Here is a 15,497-nt window from a genome sequence, read left to right as displayed (position 1 = left end):
AATTATTTGTTACTTAAAAATATATCTTTAATCTAAATGCTTGTGTATTATATCATATCTTAAAACTCAACTCCTCCCAAACAGACGTAGGTTTACAAGCCACTTTTTCAGCATTTTTAGTAGATTAGGAGTAGATTGTAGCTCCTTCTGGTTTCATGGTTTGATAAATTTTTGAGCAACTAAAAGATACAAAACATAGGCATTTTGAGTTTGTGATAGTGCTGTCCCTGTAGAAAATCACTTCCTGCCCTCCACATTATGGCATTGACGTGACATCATGTGCAAACAAGCTATTTAAATGTTTTATTGGATTAGATAACAATAACATCTGGCAAGCAGAAAGTGTCACACTTAATTGCTTTGTTGAACAGTTTATCTATTGTTTCAATAATTGAAAACTAACAAATGGTATTTATGTGAATTTCGGATTAAAATCAATTAAACTTTCATTAGATAATTTGTTATTGATGACAATGTTTGTGTGTAGATTCAAACAATGTACACTGTCAGAAGTCAAATAGTCAAAATATGCACTCCAGCTGTCACCTAACCCTTTCAAAAATTACAGCTTTGCACCTAAAGAGTTCATATTAGCACCTCAGAGCATACCAGAGTGCATATCAGTACCTCAAAGATACACATTAGGTACTTGGTACCAAATGAATACGTGTCTGTACCTAATTATATGTATTATGGTAAATGGACTGCACTTATATAGCGCCTTCATGGTGAACGTGATTTCAGCAAGTAGGATGTGATCCTGGATCAACACCATTGTTGGTCCTGGATAAACATTTTCATTAACCAATCAGATTGCAGGATTAGGATTAGTCTATATGTTAGGTTTAGGTTTAGGATTGGGTTAGGAAATACTCCTCAAACTATTATTTCACACCAATTTGAGGGTTTTAAATGGTTAGGGTTTGAGTGAAAGGTAGGTTGGGGTATCTTTGATTAAAAGATTGATCCAGGATCAACAAAAAATGTTGATCCAGGATCACATCAGACCAAGGGCCGTCCAAAGCGCTTTACATTTTGCCTCACATTCACGCATTCATACACCGACGGCGGTGTCAGCCATGCAAGGCGCCATCCAGCTCGTCGGGAGCAGCTGGGGTTAGGTGTCTTGCTCAAGGACACCTCGACACTTGGTTAGGTGGAGCCGGGGATTCAACCACCAACTTTCCGATTTGTAGACAACCTACATAAACCACTGCCGCCCCGGCGGTGGTATTAGAAACTATTTAAAGGGTACTGCTCCAGTGACAGCATAGGGTTCAGATTTTGACCATTTTTATCTGACAGTGTAGCTTAGAGTTTTGTTTTCTTTGAATAGTTTGGTATGGAGCAAATAAAGACAACATTTCTATGTGCTTGTGTTGTCCTTCTGAATGGACTAGTGGTCTAGTGTGACATTCATAATATACACTTAACAAATCAAAGAAAAAAGTACAAGAAAGAGAAATGAAGGCCCTAAGGGCTTTCTTAAAGTTTCATGGCTAGTCAAACATTGTCTCATATAAGCCGTTGATTAGTTTATCTTTTTTATAGAGCTAAAATCATTTATCCTTTAATATTGTTGTTTGATCAGCCAATAGTTTTCAGCCTGGATATATCTAAGCTGTGTAAGGCTTTGTGCCTTACGAACAAAAGCATTAGAGAAACCACTCAACATTGTTCCTACTATAGCTTAACATTTGGATTAGACTGAGAGACACATAAGTAGGCAAAGGTTAAATCAGGAAGCATAAATCGAGATGAGTGGTTGACGTAAAACATCATTAGGAGATTTTAATCTCTCAGACAAACGTCAGCAAATGTCATCTTCAGAATTATGTTTGTGTCATCAGTCAGATTTTGATGCCTTTTTACGTAAAATATTCAGAACAGAATCACCTGAGCAAATATTTAAAAAAAAATGAGAGAGAACGCGAGAGAGTGTAACGTAGGTGCTTTAAAGAAAGCAATGGAGAGTTGAATCCATGTGCAAAAGAGGTTTATTAAAGTAAATCCCAAAAAGGGCAGGCAAATACATCCAGTAAGGGGCAATCCAAAACGGAATCCAATAAACAGGCAAAGGGTCTGGGCAGGCAGAAAACAATCAATGTCCAAATCAACAGGCACGGGTCAAAAACAGGTTAACACGGAACATGAAACAGAATACAGGTAAACACTAGGACAGTGGTTTTCAAACTGGGGGCCGGGGCCCCTAGGGGGGCCGCGAGACGGTGCCAGGGGGGCCCCAGTTTTATGACATTTTATGAAATACATTAATTTATCATGAATTCTGTGTAATTAAACTTTAAAAAATAAGGCTACTAACCATAGCACTAGTTATTTGCTTAATTTAATGTTTTTTTTTATTAAAATGTTGAGTTTTAGAACAGTTTTTTGTCACAAATTTTCTTTGGGGGGCCGCGAAGGAATGCACCATACACAAGGGGGGCCATACGCTGAAAAAGTTTGGGAACCACTGCACTAGGATACAGACAGGCTAAGCAATAATCAGCAGTGATATGATCCAAAGAAAGTGTCTTTATACTAGACAAACAGGAAGTGGGAAGTAAAGCATGGCATGATGATATTTCAAAATAAAAGTCAGAACAGAACAGGGTGTCAAAATAAAAGTACAAAACACAAGAAAACACAAGACAAAACCCTTACAGAGAGAGAGAGATTATTATGTTGCTAGTTGTGTAAAATATCCTCAAGTCACATAAATTATTTTGGGAATGGAAGTATGGCGAGAATCAGCAGCGTGTCAAGCTATGCAAGTGGATTAAGCAACACATACACAGAAAGTTATTTAAAAAAGTTGACTTTATCAAATGGTATCGGGCTACCAGATCCATGTAGCCTACAATGGTGAAGTGGATAGAAGACAATAGCAGATGGCCAAATATATAATATAAATATAAAACATATAATGAAAATATACAAATATTAGTGCAACCATAAACGCAACAACCAGACATTCTGAGTTTCTACATTAGACACATTAACCACTGGGGAACAACACCACTTCTGTTGCCAAAATGCGTGCGCAACTATTTGATCACGTTGCTGTATAAGGGTCTATGGACACTAAGTAGATTTAAACATTTATTTTTCTTTTTATTTGTGTAATGGAATTATTAGCACATCTCCTAGTGTGAAAATATTCCTGAACCACTGAAACTATGATAATATCATGTTTTTTTCTAGATTTCCTTAATTCTCAGGTTCTGGTAGCTTTGTATAATTCGTGTAATTCAGTGACATTTAATTTTCACAAGCCCCTAATGAGTGTTTTAATATTTAATCACAGATCTTGGTTCATAACAACAACAGTGTAAGCTGTGTTTAGTGTTTCTGATTAAAATACATGTCCTTTTAAATCTATTATTTTAAAGGAATGTGGTGGGTGATAATGATATAAAATCTACTGTGAACTCTCACCTGCTGTGTCTCTCTGATACCCTTTAACACTCCACAACACACACCTATCTAATTCAGCACTTTTTTGTGATTATAACAAGAATGCATGAATTGAGAACTGCTTTACTGCCAAAGCCTTGATGAGGATAGGAGTGGACAATAATGTGCTCAAATGTCCGGGGGTGGCTCAAAGTAGGGCAACAGTTAAATATTTAGGGATTGGTGAAGTAAGTTTAACAATTGTGATGCAATCCATGTCAAACATTACAAAAGAACCGTCACAGCCTCTCGTGCACTTGCTACGCCAATGTTGTCTAAAACTTCCATATTCAGCAAAGCAGGTCACATCACTTTAGGTCAGCACTGGTTCAGGTCTTTGCACATGGACAGATTGGCCATCTGGCAAATGCCAGAGGGGCTGGACCATTTAAAAAAAAAATGTGGGCCGGTGAGAATTTTTATATCAGAGCTTACACGGATGAAGGGGCAAAATGGTAATTTGGAGCAATGGCCAATTCTCTGTTATGCAAGCAAGTTATAGTGAAATAATAATAATGATTACAATACTGTTTTTTTCTTTGGACCCACTTGTAACTCAATGCTGCCGTTGCTGACTCTTTCAAAACACACAGTCACAATGCAGCGATCTAACAGCGCACATCAGTGTCAACACGTTGACAAATCAAAATTAAAAAAGCAGGAGTTTTTTATAGGCCTATTTCACAATATGGTGGCTTTGACTGGAAATAGGGAATATTTACTTCCTGTTGCACCACCACAATCGCCACTCGATATAATAATGGACTGACAGCTGCTTGTTTTCTCCCAAGCATGAATTTTAGGTGCTAAAAATAACAATAGCAGATACTGTCCGTTTATGTGTTAGTTGGAAAGAATGGAATAATGTTACAAATTATTTTTCATTTTTTCACAAATTATTAAAATCATTTTACTTCTTATTTCTTTAGACTAAATAATTATTTATTTTCCAAATCCAAAGTATGCGATCTGATGATCTTAACGGTGTGTGTGGCTTTGTTTTTTTCCTCGATTGCTTGCATGCATTGCTTTACGGTACTTGCTTGCTTGTCCAGGGAAGCAAACTTCTTAACTTTTGCCGTTTTCATTTAAAAATGAAATTTCTATTATTCGTCATGTAGTGCTATTGCTGCAGTGACTGTCAGTCAAGCAAATAGAAACAACTGATGTTTATAGCATACAGTATAAGATAAAGTATAAATGTGTGTATTTTATGGATTAAGAATTCACAAAAAGGCAGAACTGTAATCACAATGAAATGACATTTAGGTCTAAGTTTGTGTTTTTTAGTTCATTTTTTTTATTTTTTTATTGATTTTTTGAGTATATGTTTTATTTGTTACCTTTTGTTTAGAAAAATATTTTTTGATTTTGGACAGTAGCCTATATTTATTTTTTGTGACATATTAATAGCAGGTCTGTTGCTGACATAGTGCATACAGGAACACTAAGGGGTGGTTTCCCGGACAGGGATTATCTTAAGCCAGGACCAGGACTTTAGTTTAACAAACATGCCTTACTAAAAACAAAACAAAGGGCACTGATGTATTTTAAGATATGTCAGTGGAAGTTCATAGATTTATTTTAGTCAAGGACTAGTCTAATCCCTGTCCGGGAAACCACTCCTACATGTTGGCAGTTTGACAGAAGGCCACCCCCCCAAAAAAGAGATCCACCACTGCTCCAGTGATACATTATAGACATATACTTGTAGTGAAATTAAAAGTCAGCAGATGTGATTGTATGCCTGTTTGTGCTGACACCACAAAAGCTTCAGTCTCCTACTGACCGCAGGTTTATAAAAGTGAATGTTGGGAGGGTGGTTGTTCTGCAGGCACGTATCTGTAAACGTGATGTGGACATTGACTGGTTACTGCATATGTAAATAAGATGGGAGATGTTTTTGATACAAATCAAGTGGACTAGTCCTACACTAGGCAATGATCTGGTATGTCTAGTGAAGATATATAAAAACGATTGAAATGAAATGATTATAGTTTTATTTTGGTGTGTGTATGGGAGCCAACAACTACAGAGACAACAAAAATAGTGGGCAAAAACTGTGCAATTTATTAATATACAAAAGGTGTTGAGTGGTGTGACAAGGTGGTAAAAGGTGATAATATTCACAATATTTACAAGAAACAAATAACAAAGACGCAAAAGGGAAAGGGGCACGAGCGGTGCCAAAACAAAGAAATAAACAAAACGAAACCGTCCTAGCTAAAGTTTGACCCTCTTACCTACGCAACAAAGAAAAAGGTAATAAGATAAGTCTTCAGCGTCACACATCGCCCTAACTAACCTAAACTACCTACCCAAATACAAAATGTACAAAGGGTGGCACACGCTCCTAATCTAGTGTCTCTAAGGTCTCTAGTGTCACGTGAGGTACTTACCTGTCCGCTTTTCCCAATATTAACAAAGTCACACATAACAGAGCGAATGAACACTAACGTACAGACGCATAAACGAGTGACTAACAAACTGGGAACGAACAGTCTAACACACAAACGAGAAACAACACAGCAAAATGATTTAACAGTATCACTAACAGTAACCAGCGTACTGGCATGAATGAACAGCGGTGGGTTTAAATAGGCAGGATCGGGTGTTGATTGGTGGAACAACGAGTGACGTCACACAAGATAATTAAGATTGACAGGAAAGGTGTCCAATGGCCGGGATCTGAGAAGACAGACAGCGGAGAAGAGAGAGAGAACACATAAAACCAACAAACAACAGAGCACGTAACACTCTACCCAATAAAATGTTTTAGAGATTGGCATGACTACACAGATGTAGTCATTACAAAAATAACCAAACAATAAGAAATATAGATATTTGGTTGTTCTATCTTATTTTAATGCCTTTTTTGGTCTTATTTCGAAGTCATATAAGGCCCTCTTGAAAATATGTTGTGGCCACCTGGTTGAGAAACACTGGTTTACATTTTGCATCTGAGCTCATTTACATTTAAATGTTTCATGCAAAGTCACTCACAAATTAGGAAATCAGCACCATAAAGCCCGTGTTAGTCATGCGTAAGGTCTATGCCGTAGCTACGCTGTAGGTTATCCGTAGCCTGTGCATAGCTCTGCGTAGCCTGACATGCACCTCGCCAAAATTTGAACAGCGCGTCAGTTCTACTTGGGTTCTGCGTGTGTGTTTGCATGTCGACACGGATGACGACGCAGTACTATATATGAAAACTGATGAGCAGCCTAAGCCGTCTTGGCTACGCCGAAGGACGTACAGACAACTATAACGAGCCCTTAAGCGATTTATCGAATCAAGTCTGTAAGTAAATCTGTATAAAAGAAAAGTAAGTGAGCCACAATGAGACACAAGTGTTTTTTTTTGTGACATATTAATAGCAGGTCTGTTGCTGACATAGTGCATACAGGAACACTAAGGGGTGGTTTCCCGGACAGGGATTATCTTAAGCCAGGACTTTAATTAGGAAATTGAATTAGTTTTAACAAACATGCCTTACTAAAAACATTACCAGGCAAAACAAAGGGCACTGATGTATTTGAAGATATGTCAGTGCAAGTTCTTAGATTTATTTTAGTCAAGGACTAGTCTAATCCCTGTCCGGGAAACCGCTCCTACATGTTGGCAGTTTGACAGAAGGCCACCCCCCCCAAAAAAGAGATCCACCACTGCTCCAGTGATACATTATAGACATATACTTGTAGTGAAATTAAAAGTCAGCAGATGTGATTGTATGCCTGTTTGTGCTGACACCACAAAAGCTTCAGTCTCCTACTGACCGCAGGTTTGCAAAAGTGAATGTGGGGAGGGTGGTTGTTCTGCAGGCACGTATCTGTAAACGTGATGTGGACATTGACTGGTTACTGCATATGTAAATAAGATGGGAGATGTTTTTGATACAAATCAAGTGGACTAGTCCTACACTAGTATGTCTAGTGAAGATATATAAAAACCATAAAACCTTATAAAACCATTTCACCATATACTTTTAGGAACATGGAAATATATAAGTGTGCTTAGAATATAGACAAAATTACAGAAATATAGAGAAATATATAGTTTTGGGATATATTTAGCAAGTTTTAAAAAAATGCCTCATCAATTTCCACGTAAAATTATTGCATTAGGTCATCGTAAAAAGAGTATTCAAAATAAAAGTGTCAAAACTTCACCTAGACATCCCAGATCATTGCCTTGTGTAGGACTAATAGACTTGATTTGTATCAAAAACATCTCCCATCTTATTTACATATGCAGTAACCAGTCACTGTCCACATCACGTATACAGATACGTGCGTGCAGAACAACCACTGGTTCTGCATCCTCCTACCCACATTCACGTTTGCAAACCTGTGGTCAGTAGGAGACTGAAGCTTTTGTTATTTTAATGAAAATGTTATTAGTTAGTAACTGAAATGCCTTATTTTAACAAATGTCACTTTAGTCATTTAATTGGTATTTACATCTTTTGCTGCAAGTGCACGCAAGCTTTATTTTGGCCGAACATCCACTTCTATCCACTTTTTGGACAAGACATAATAACCAGTTGCAACATCACTAAAGATCCAACTAGTAGCATTGCAAATAATGAAAGTCAAAATGTAACAATTAAGAAACTGATCCACACCTTAGGGAGAGCTGCGATGGATGCGGCTGCCACATTCGGGCTTTATTCAGGTCTAAGTACTCACAAGGGACCCAAGTTTGAATGTGATCCACCGTCTGCCAACAAAGCAGTATGCCCTGAGGCTGAGATTTGAAGCTTAGGTATTTGATGGACATATAATACTGTATGTGCCGAGAGCATTCGGTCAATATCATTATCTCATTCTTGAGGGAAGTTTAGCGTCTTTTGCAGCTGAGCTCCTTAAATTGGGGATATCCCAACTAGTGTATGAATTACCTTTTGTATAGATTAACTGGTTCTTTCCATAATATACTAAGCTGGAATGGCTTTAAGAATAAATAAATATAACAGGTAGACATCCAAAAACCAAATGCAAAAATCAAGGTCAAGTGCCACGACTTCAATGCAAATCCTGCAGCAACCCCAGAAAACAATAACAATCACGTACACGATTATAAACAAAATAAAAATTTCAATACAGATTTCCAGAAAACCACACAGTCTTAACTTTAATACTCAGTCTAGCACTAGTACATTTTCTGCCCAGAAGCTAAAATCCTCCCGCTAACCTCATAAACTCCTTGTAGCATCTTAAAGAATTTACAAGACCCATATAGCTTTGTTATTACCACAAACAAGCCAATTGAAATATCTCCTTCTGCACAGCCCGAGGATGAGAAACCAAGTAGGTTCCTCCACCTTTTTTTGAATCTCTAAGGTTTCAAGCCCTGGGGACTGTTATATTTTTGTGATGTGTAAAACAATAGCAGACCCTCTACTCACCCCCTCCCTGCACTCCAGCTCTCTATCTATAGCAGCATCTCTCTGTATTTGACAGGGTGTTTGATGCTATTCCCTGCCTCAACATGTCCTCTGTCACACTTTGTATAGCTGTACCTGCGACAAAGCAAGAACAAACACCTCTGCATTACATAATTTACAACCTTTGTTTATTATAGCAGAAAATGATATATGAATCAATTCGGGGTTTTGTGGTAATGATTTTCCATTTTATTGATTTTTATGGCTTATAAAGGCTTATTGACATCATAAATGAGTAAAGACACAAATGTCCAATAAAAAGTTGCAGATATTAATCTAATAATATAGCTGCAATATACTGTTTTCCATCAAGCAATATATGAAGAGATTGGTTCCAAAACGCGATAAACGCCATTTTTGAAAAAAAAAAAATGAGTTAATGCCAAAATCAGTATTATATCAGGTCAGTATTTATAAGTAAATTCTTAATTTGACGCAAAATCCAATATCCGCAGTGTTATTCTGTCATCTTTTCTTCCTTTTTTCCCAAAAGGTGATATACGCTAGATGTCTTCACGGGTACACTTAGATCCGAAAATGTATAAATGTACATTTTAGCGGTTACGTTGGTGTCGTCGTCAGATAACAAAGTAAAACGAATGGAGCAGCTCGCCAAATTGGTTGCAAGGCCACCGGAGTTTCTTTCTGTCTGACTGCTGCACATGGGACTGCAGAATGCACACACGTCAGTGCCGTTTACATTCGGTTCCAGTCGGGTTAAAAAAAAATTTCACTAGTTCGGGTCGGACTCGGGTCTAATTTTCTCGGGTTTGTCTCGGGTCGGGTCTTTCTTTAAAATTTTTTTATTTATGCACGTCGGGTTCGGGTCTGAAGTGATTCGGGTCATTTCGGGTCGGGTACATTTCTTTGGACCTGAGAAGACCTCTAATATACGCCACTCCTCCTTTTCTACAGAACGCAATAAATCCGCTCCACATATTACAGCGCAACATTCCACGCAATGTAAACAAACAATGGCGGCGCATTAAGTACACGGAATCTTAGTTTTTCTCATCTACTTTGTACTTCATGATCAACAAACAAACAAAAGCAAAATAATACATTATTGGCATTGATAATCCTGTGGTTGTTTTCTGTTATGGGAAAGATTGAAAGTCATCAACATCAATAACTTACGCGAGACGCCATTGGGAGACGGGTGCTTGCTCTCCCGACAGCATCTGTGAAGTTTATGTGATGCTAACACATTGACCACAGGGGATCTTATAAAAAACTTTACATTATTTTACTCAAAGTCAACGAAAATTGAGCAGGACCAAAACATTTTACAGCGAATCGCTTTGAAAAATGTAAAGCGACGGCGTCAAGTATAACCACAGCAATGACAGTGATCTTAATATGACAAAGTAAGTGTTTTGATTAATGCCATTAATGCTTATTTTTTATCAGTGTATTCCACTGTTCAACTAAATGAATATATCATGGCAAAGATGAATGCACATTTATACATTGATTAAATAGATTTATAGCATTTGAAAAAACTTGCATTTTGTGGGGAAAAAAATTCGTTTTTATAATAAATCTTTGAAAATCAAGTTATGGATTTGAATTTTTATGTTTTTATAACCTAAAGATGCTATGTGAAAGTTTGTTACAGAAAATAGTGTTTTTCATCTTGTCACTTTCTTGGTATAGAAAACATGTTTTTACCGAAATTTGTCAAAATGGATTTATTGCGTTTTGAAGCCAAACTCTTCATATTAGCTTTAACATGGACTGTTTCATTCTGTTATATCACTATTGAAATCACTATAGTTACTAAACAGATAAGATCTTATTATGAGTTTAGATGTTTCTGTAATAACAGCTACACAATTTTTTTCTTTATGCTATGCATTGTTAAATAATTCTGAATAAAAGTCAAATAATGAATGCAAAAATAAATGTACAAAGCCTATTGATTCAAGTGTAGTACAAAAATAGATTTCTGTTACCTTGTTAATATTTAATATCAATATCAGCAACATCCTTGGTGTATGAAGCAGCACGTAAGTATCATTTGCAGGCCAATTTATACATTGTTCATGAGAACTCGACATCAATAACCCTATAATTATAATGCTGTGTGGATCAAATAAATCCCATACATCCAATTTTAATCTAAATAGGCAACTATTAGTAAGCTATTTATACATTGATTTGATCATCCATTAAAGCATAGCCTATAGTCAATGATGAAAGCTTGGGCCAGGCATATCTGTTTGGCCAACCAATGGAAGACGGAGAGGATGTTCGCACACTTCACCTTACACAAATAAAGAGCATGCATAGTGCATTAGCAGCGGTATAGTGTATGAATTGACTAATGTATACAGTAATATATGACCAGAGCTGAATGTTAAAGCTAAACTTCTGAACCATCTACTGGATGCGTGAGTTTTGAGTGCTCTGGTATGGAGGTGTCTCAGGAGCGTCCATGTGGGACAAGCTAAATTTAGCTCTTACAGAAGAGGAGTCTGACAGAGATTGTCTGCGACAGCTGTTTCCTCCCACTCATATTGTACACAAACATGTTTCCAGACTCTCACTTTCATTTCCTCACACACACACACACACACACACACACACACACACACACACACACACACACACACACACACACACACAGTCTGCACAACCCCTATTAAGATAAAAACATTAATTTGTAATATTAATTTATATATGAAAATTAGTAAATGTTGTTATTGTACATATACTAAATATACAATGTAAATATTGTATTACATCGTAGCATAGCGTAATGTACCGCATCATGTAATATGAGAAATAGGTGAATGGACGAAATAAGTAAGGAATTTGTTTAAATTGTTTAAAGTCAAAGGTGATCCATTGCTAGATAAGAGATACTTGAATATATCATATTATCATGATATAATTTCATTTAATATTTTTGCATATTTTTGTTTGTGAATATAAGGCTAGAAATGTGTGTGTGTGGCGAGGAGGGGGATTCATATTCATCTATGCCAGGGTTTCCCAAACTGGAGTTTGCGAAAAATGGAATTGCAGAAAGTTTGTAAGTTTGCAAATCAAATAATTAATTACAATTAAGTCATAAAATTAATCAAATTGTTATTAATATTACAAAATCTAAATAAAAAACTTAATAACAAAAATATATTTTTTGTTTAATCTGCATGTCATGTGACCATTACACAACATATATCAGCAAACTTGACCAGATGAAGGACCAATTAACACTACTAAAAATACTACTAATTGAAACTTATAAATAGATGAAAGATAAATGTTTTTGACGTCGAAGATGCATATTTACGGAGCCAAAAAAAGGGGACATGGAACAAAAATTAAATAAACTTTCGCTTTCACGTACACACGTGATAGTTTCACGTGCCCGCACGAAACTTTCACGTGAGCACGCAAAACTAAACTTAAAAAAAATCTGCACATGAAGGTTTCACGTGAGCACATAAAAGTTTCACCTGAGCACATGAAACTAAACTTTAGATTTTTTTTTACTCCAATGTCACCTTAGGGGCTCGGTACATGTGCTATGGAATGATTGAAATAGCCTATTTAAATTCTAATGGTTATTTCAAGTCAATAATTTAGGTCAAGGGGGAAATGTAACAACATATAACAACAAACTTGTGTTGTGTGTGCATGTATGTAAACATGTGTATGAATGTTCATATGTAAATGTGTGTTCATTTTACATCTCTCATACATTCACAGAATATCTCCTACCTAATAGCTCCCAAAGCTCATCAGAAACACTTTATCACTTCCAGCCTTCATAGTCTCAGCAGTCTTCCCCATCCAGCAAGCCCCAATCCTACACTCATGTATAAATAAATCAGCCAATGAATTAGAAAACTCTCTGTCAACTCAAATCGTCTGCTGAGAGGGCCGTGGGACACCTGAGCATCTGTTTCAATTCACACCTCAGCCCTGTCAGAGAACACTTCAGGGGCTGAGATGAACTGAAGCCTGTACTGAGTGAGGGTGTTGTGGGAGGTCTTGAGTTTATTCTGTTTTTCTTAGGATAAGAGGTTATACAGGAAGAGTGATGGTGAAAAGGTGACTGCAGTACTAATGAAGTGTGTTAAAACCGTGGACCCTGGCTTCTTGGGTCATGAGGTTGCAAAATTCCAGGAGTTTTCATGGGTGGAAACTTTCATGGGAATTAACGGGAATATATGGGAATTAATGAGAATAAACGGAAAATTTGAATAAAATGCAGAGTTGCATCTAACATGGAACTTAAATATAGTAAAAAATATTGCTGCATAATTTTTGTTTAAAACAACAAGATTTAATGCAATTTCAGTTGAATTTCTACCCTGCACTTTCTTCAGTCACATGCACACTGCACGCTGCTTACTGAAGGACCATTTAGGCCACAACCCCCTGCATGTACTTGCATTTTTCCATTTCATGCACAGATAATATTGTTTTAGGAAATTTGTTTAAAACTTTCTTGTGCTGTGTGTAAGCTAGTGTGCAACAACACGGTACCACTGTGAAGACAAATATACTGTCTGAGAAAAACATTTCGGTGAGATAATAAAAAAGTAGTGTCTAAAAATGAACCCTCCCCCCACACCCCTGAAATAAAAGCAGTCAAATATCACTTAAGGGGGATGTCAATCCATTTTCCACACCCTGACTACTATAGAAGCCACAGTTGCTCCATTTAACAGTTTAACTAGCAAATACCAAAATGTGTTTATGCAGTAGCTAGCTAGCTAGCCAGCAAATCAGATATCTAAATGTAAGCTAGCACTATATTATAGCTATAATAATGTTTATTATGCTTTTGTGTTACTCAATGAAATAATGAATTAAAGTTCTACTTACAATTAAATTAGTCAAGAAATGTTTATTTATGTTTGTAGGCTATATTATGTAGTTTATATTAATTTCCCTGAATTTCCAAATAATTCCCATAAATTCCTGTTAAGTTTCCATTTTGGAAGTTCCCATGGAAAGTTTCTGGAAATGTATTAATTACATACCCAGCCCCTAAGGTGACATTGGATTTAAAAAAATCTAAAGTTTAGTTTCATGTGCTCACGCGAAACCTTCCTGTGCAGAATTTTTTTGTAAGTTTAGTTTCGAGCACTCACGTGAAACTTTCGCACGCGCACGTGAAACTAGGCGTGTGCACATGAAAGCGAAAGTTTCAAGTGCGCACGTGAAACTAAACGCGGTAGTTTCATGTGGGTATGCGAAAGTTTCATGTGCGCATGTGAAAGTCTCGCATGAGCGCGCGAAAGTTTCACATGAGCATGCGGTATTTTCATGCAACTTTATTTAATTTTTGCTCCATGTCCCCTTAGGGGCTCCGTAATAACATACACAGTAAAAATAAAGATGATGAGATGATGATCAAGAGAGGGCATATTTTTATATGTATATGTAAATATATAAATAAATAAGAACATACGACATTGCATTTATCAAATTTATCAACTTACAGTGCATTCAAGCTATGCATCTTATTGTACAGCTTTACATCAGCATGTGTGTCCCCTAATTTTTTTTTATTAATTAATTAATTCATTCATTTTTTACTGAGTAGATAAATATCTGTGTGTTCCCTAAAAATCGAATCATGACTTTTGCGCTGCTGAAGCAATGTTCCCTAGGTTTTGAATCTGGCGTTAGTGTTACATAGATAAGCATAAATTAAGCATTAAAATTAGCTAAAACAAAAAATATCAAAATATTTATTTTTGGTTATTTTATTCGTAAACCCAGGGAACACAAATACTGATAAAAAGGTATAGCTTGTAATGCACTGTAAGTCACTTTGGATAAAAACATCTGCCAAATGCATAAATGTAAATTGTGAGTAGAGGGGGGTATTATAACAAGTATTGCATGGACAATGGCGTGCCTTGATGTCAATAAAGGTCAAGATCAGGGTTGGGTCTGCATAATAAAACTAGCCCAATGGCCAATAAAAACTTGCCCAAATGACCATATCTCGCCCAAACTCAAAATATGCCACTTTCATATTTTCACTTTCATTTTTACACTCCACTGAAAAAACAACATATGGACACAACTTTTTGATCCACTTCAAATGTTGACTAGTATGTGTGTGTGTGTGTGTGTGTGTGTGTGTGTGTGTGTGTGTGGGTGTGTGTGAGTGTGTGTGCGTGTGTGTGTGTGTGTGTGTGTGTGTGTGTGTGTGTAGTAGTAGTAGACATACAAAGTACAAATTCTATTGTTGTATAATTATGCTGTTTAACCAGTACATTTTGAATATGACAGCACAGGTGTTGTCAAATGCCACAGGGACTGACGTGTGGTGACAGCTATCACAAGACAAGATTTACATCTGCAACATTCTTTGCTCCATACATCATGTCAGTCCTGTGAGATTTTGTATGTTTATAATGAAACACCCACTCCTGGCCCTAAATCACAGATGGCACTACATCCATTCATTTGGGAGATTTACAGGCCTAGTTAAAGGACTGCATTGTCAAAGCATAAATACACATTAAATACAAGTAGGCCTACACACACATTTGTTTGTGTGTATTTTACTGGGGACTTTTTAGTTTTATAGTAAGCTTATAATATATATTCTTATTTTCAT

This window comes from Misgurnus anguillicaudatus, chromosome 17 (assembly GCF_027580225.2).
Source record: "Misgurnus anguillicaudatus chromosome 17, ASM2758022v2, whole genome shotgun sequence".
Lineage (NCBI taxonomy): Eukaryota > Metazoa > Chordata > Actinopteri > Cypriniformes > Cobitidae > Misgurnus > Misgurnus anguillicaudatus.
The sequence above is the reverse complement of the archived record's forward strand: the minus strand, read 5'-3'. Positions refer to the sequence as shown.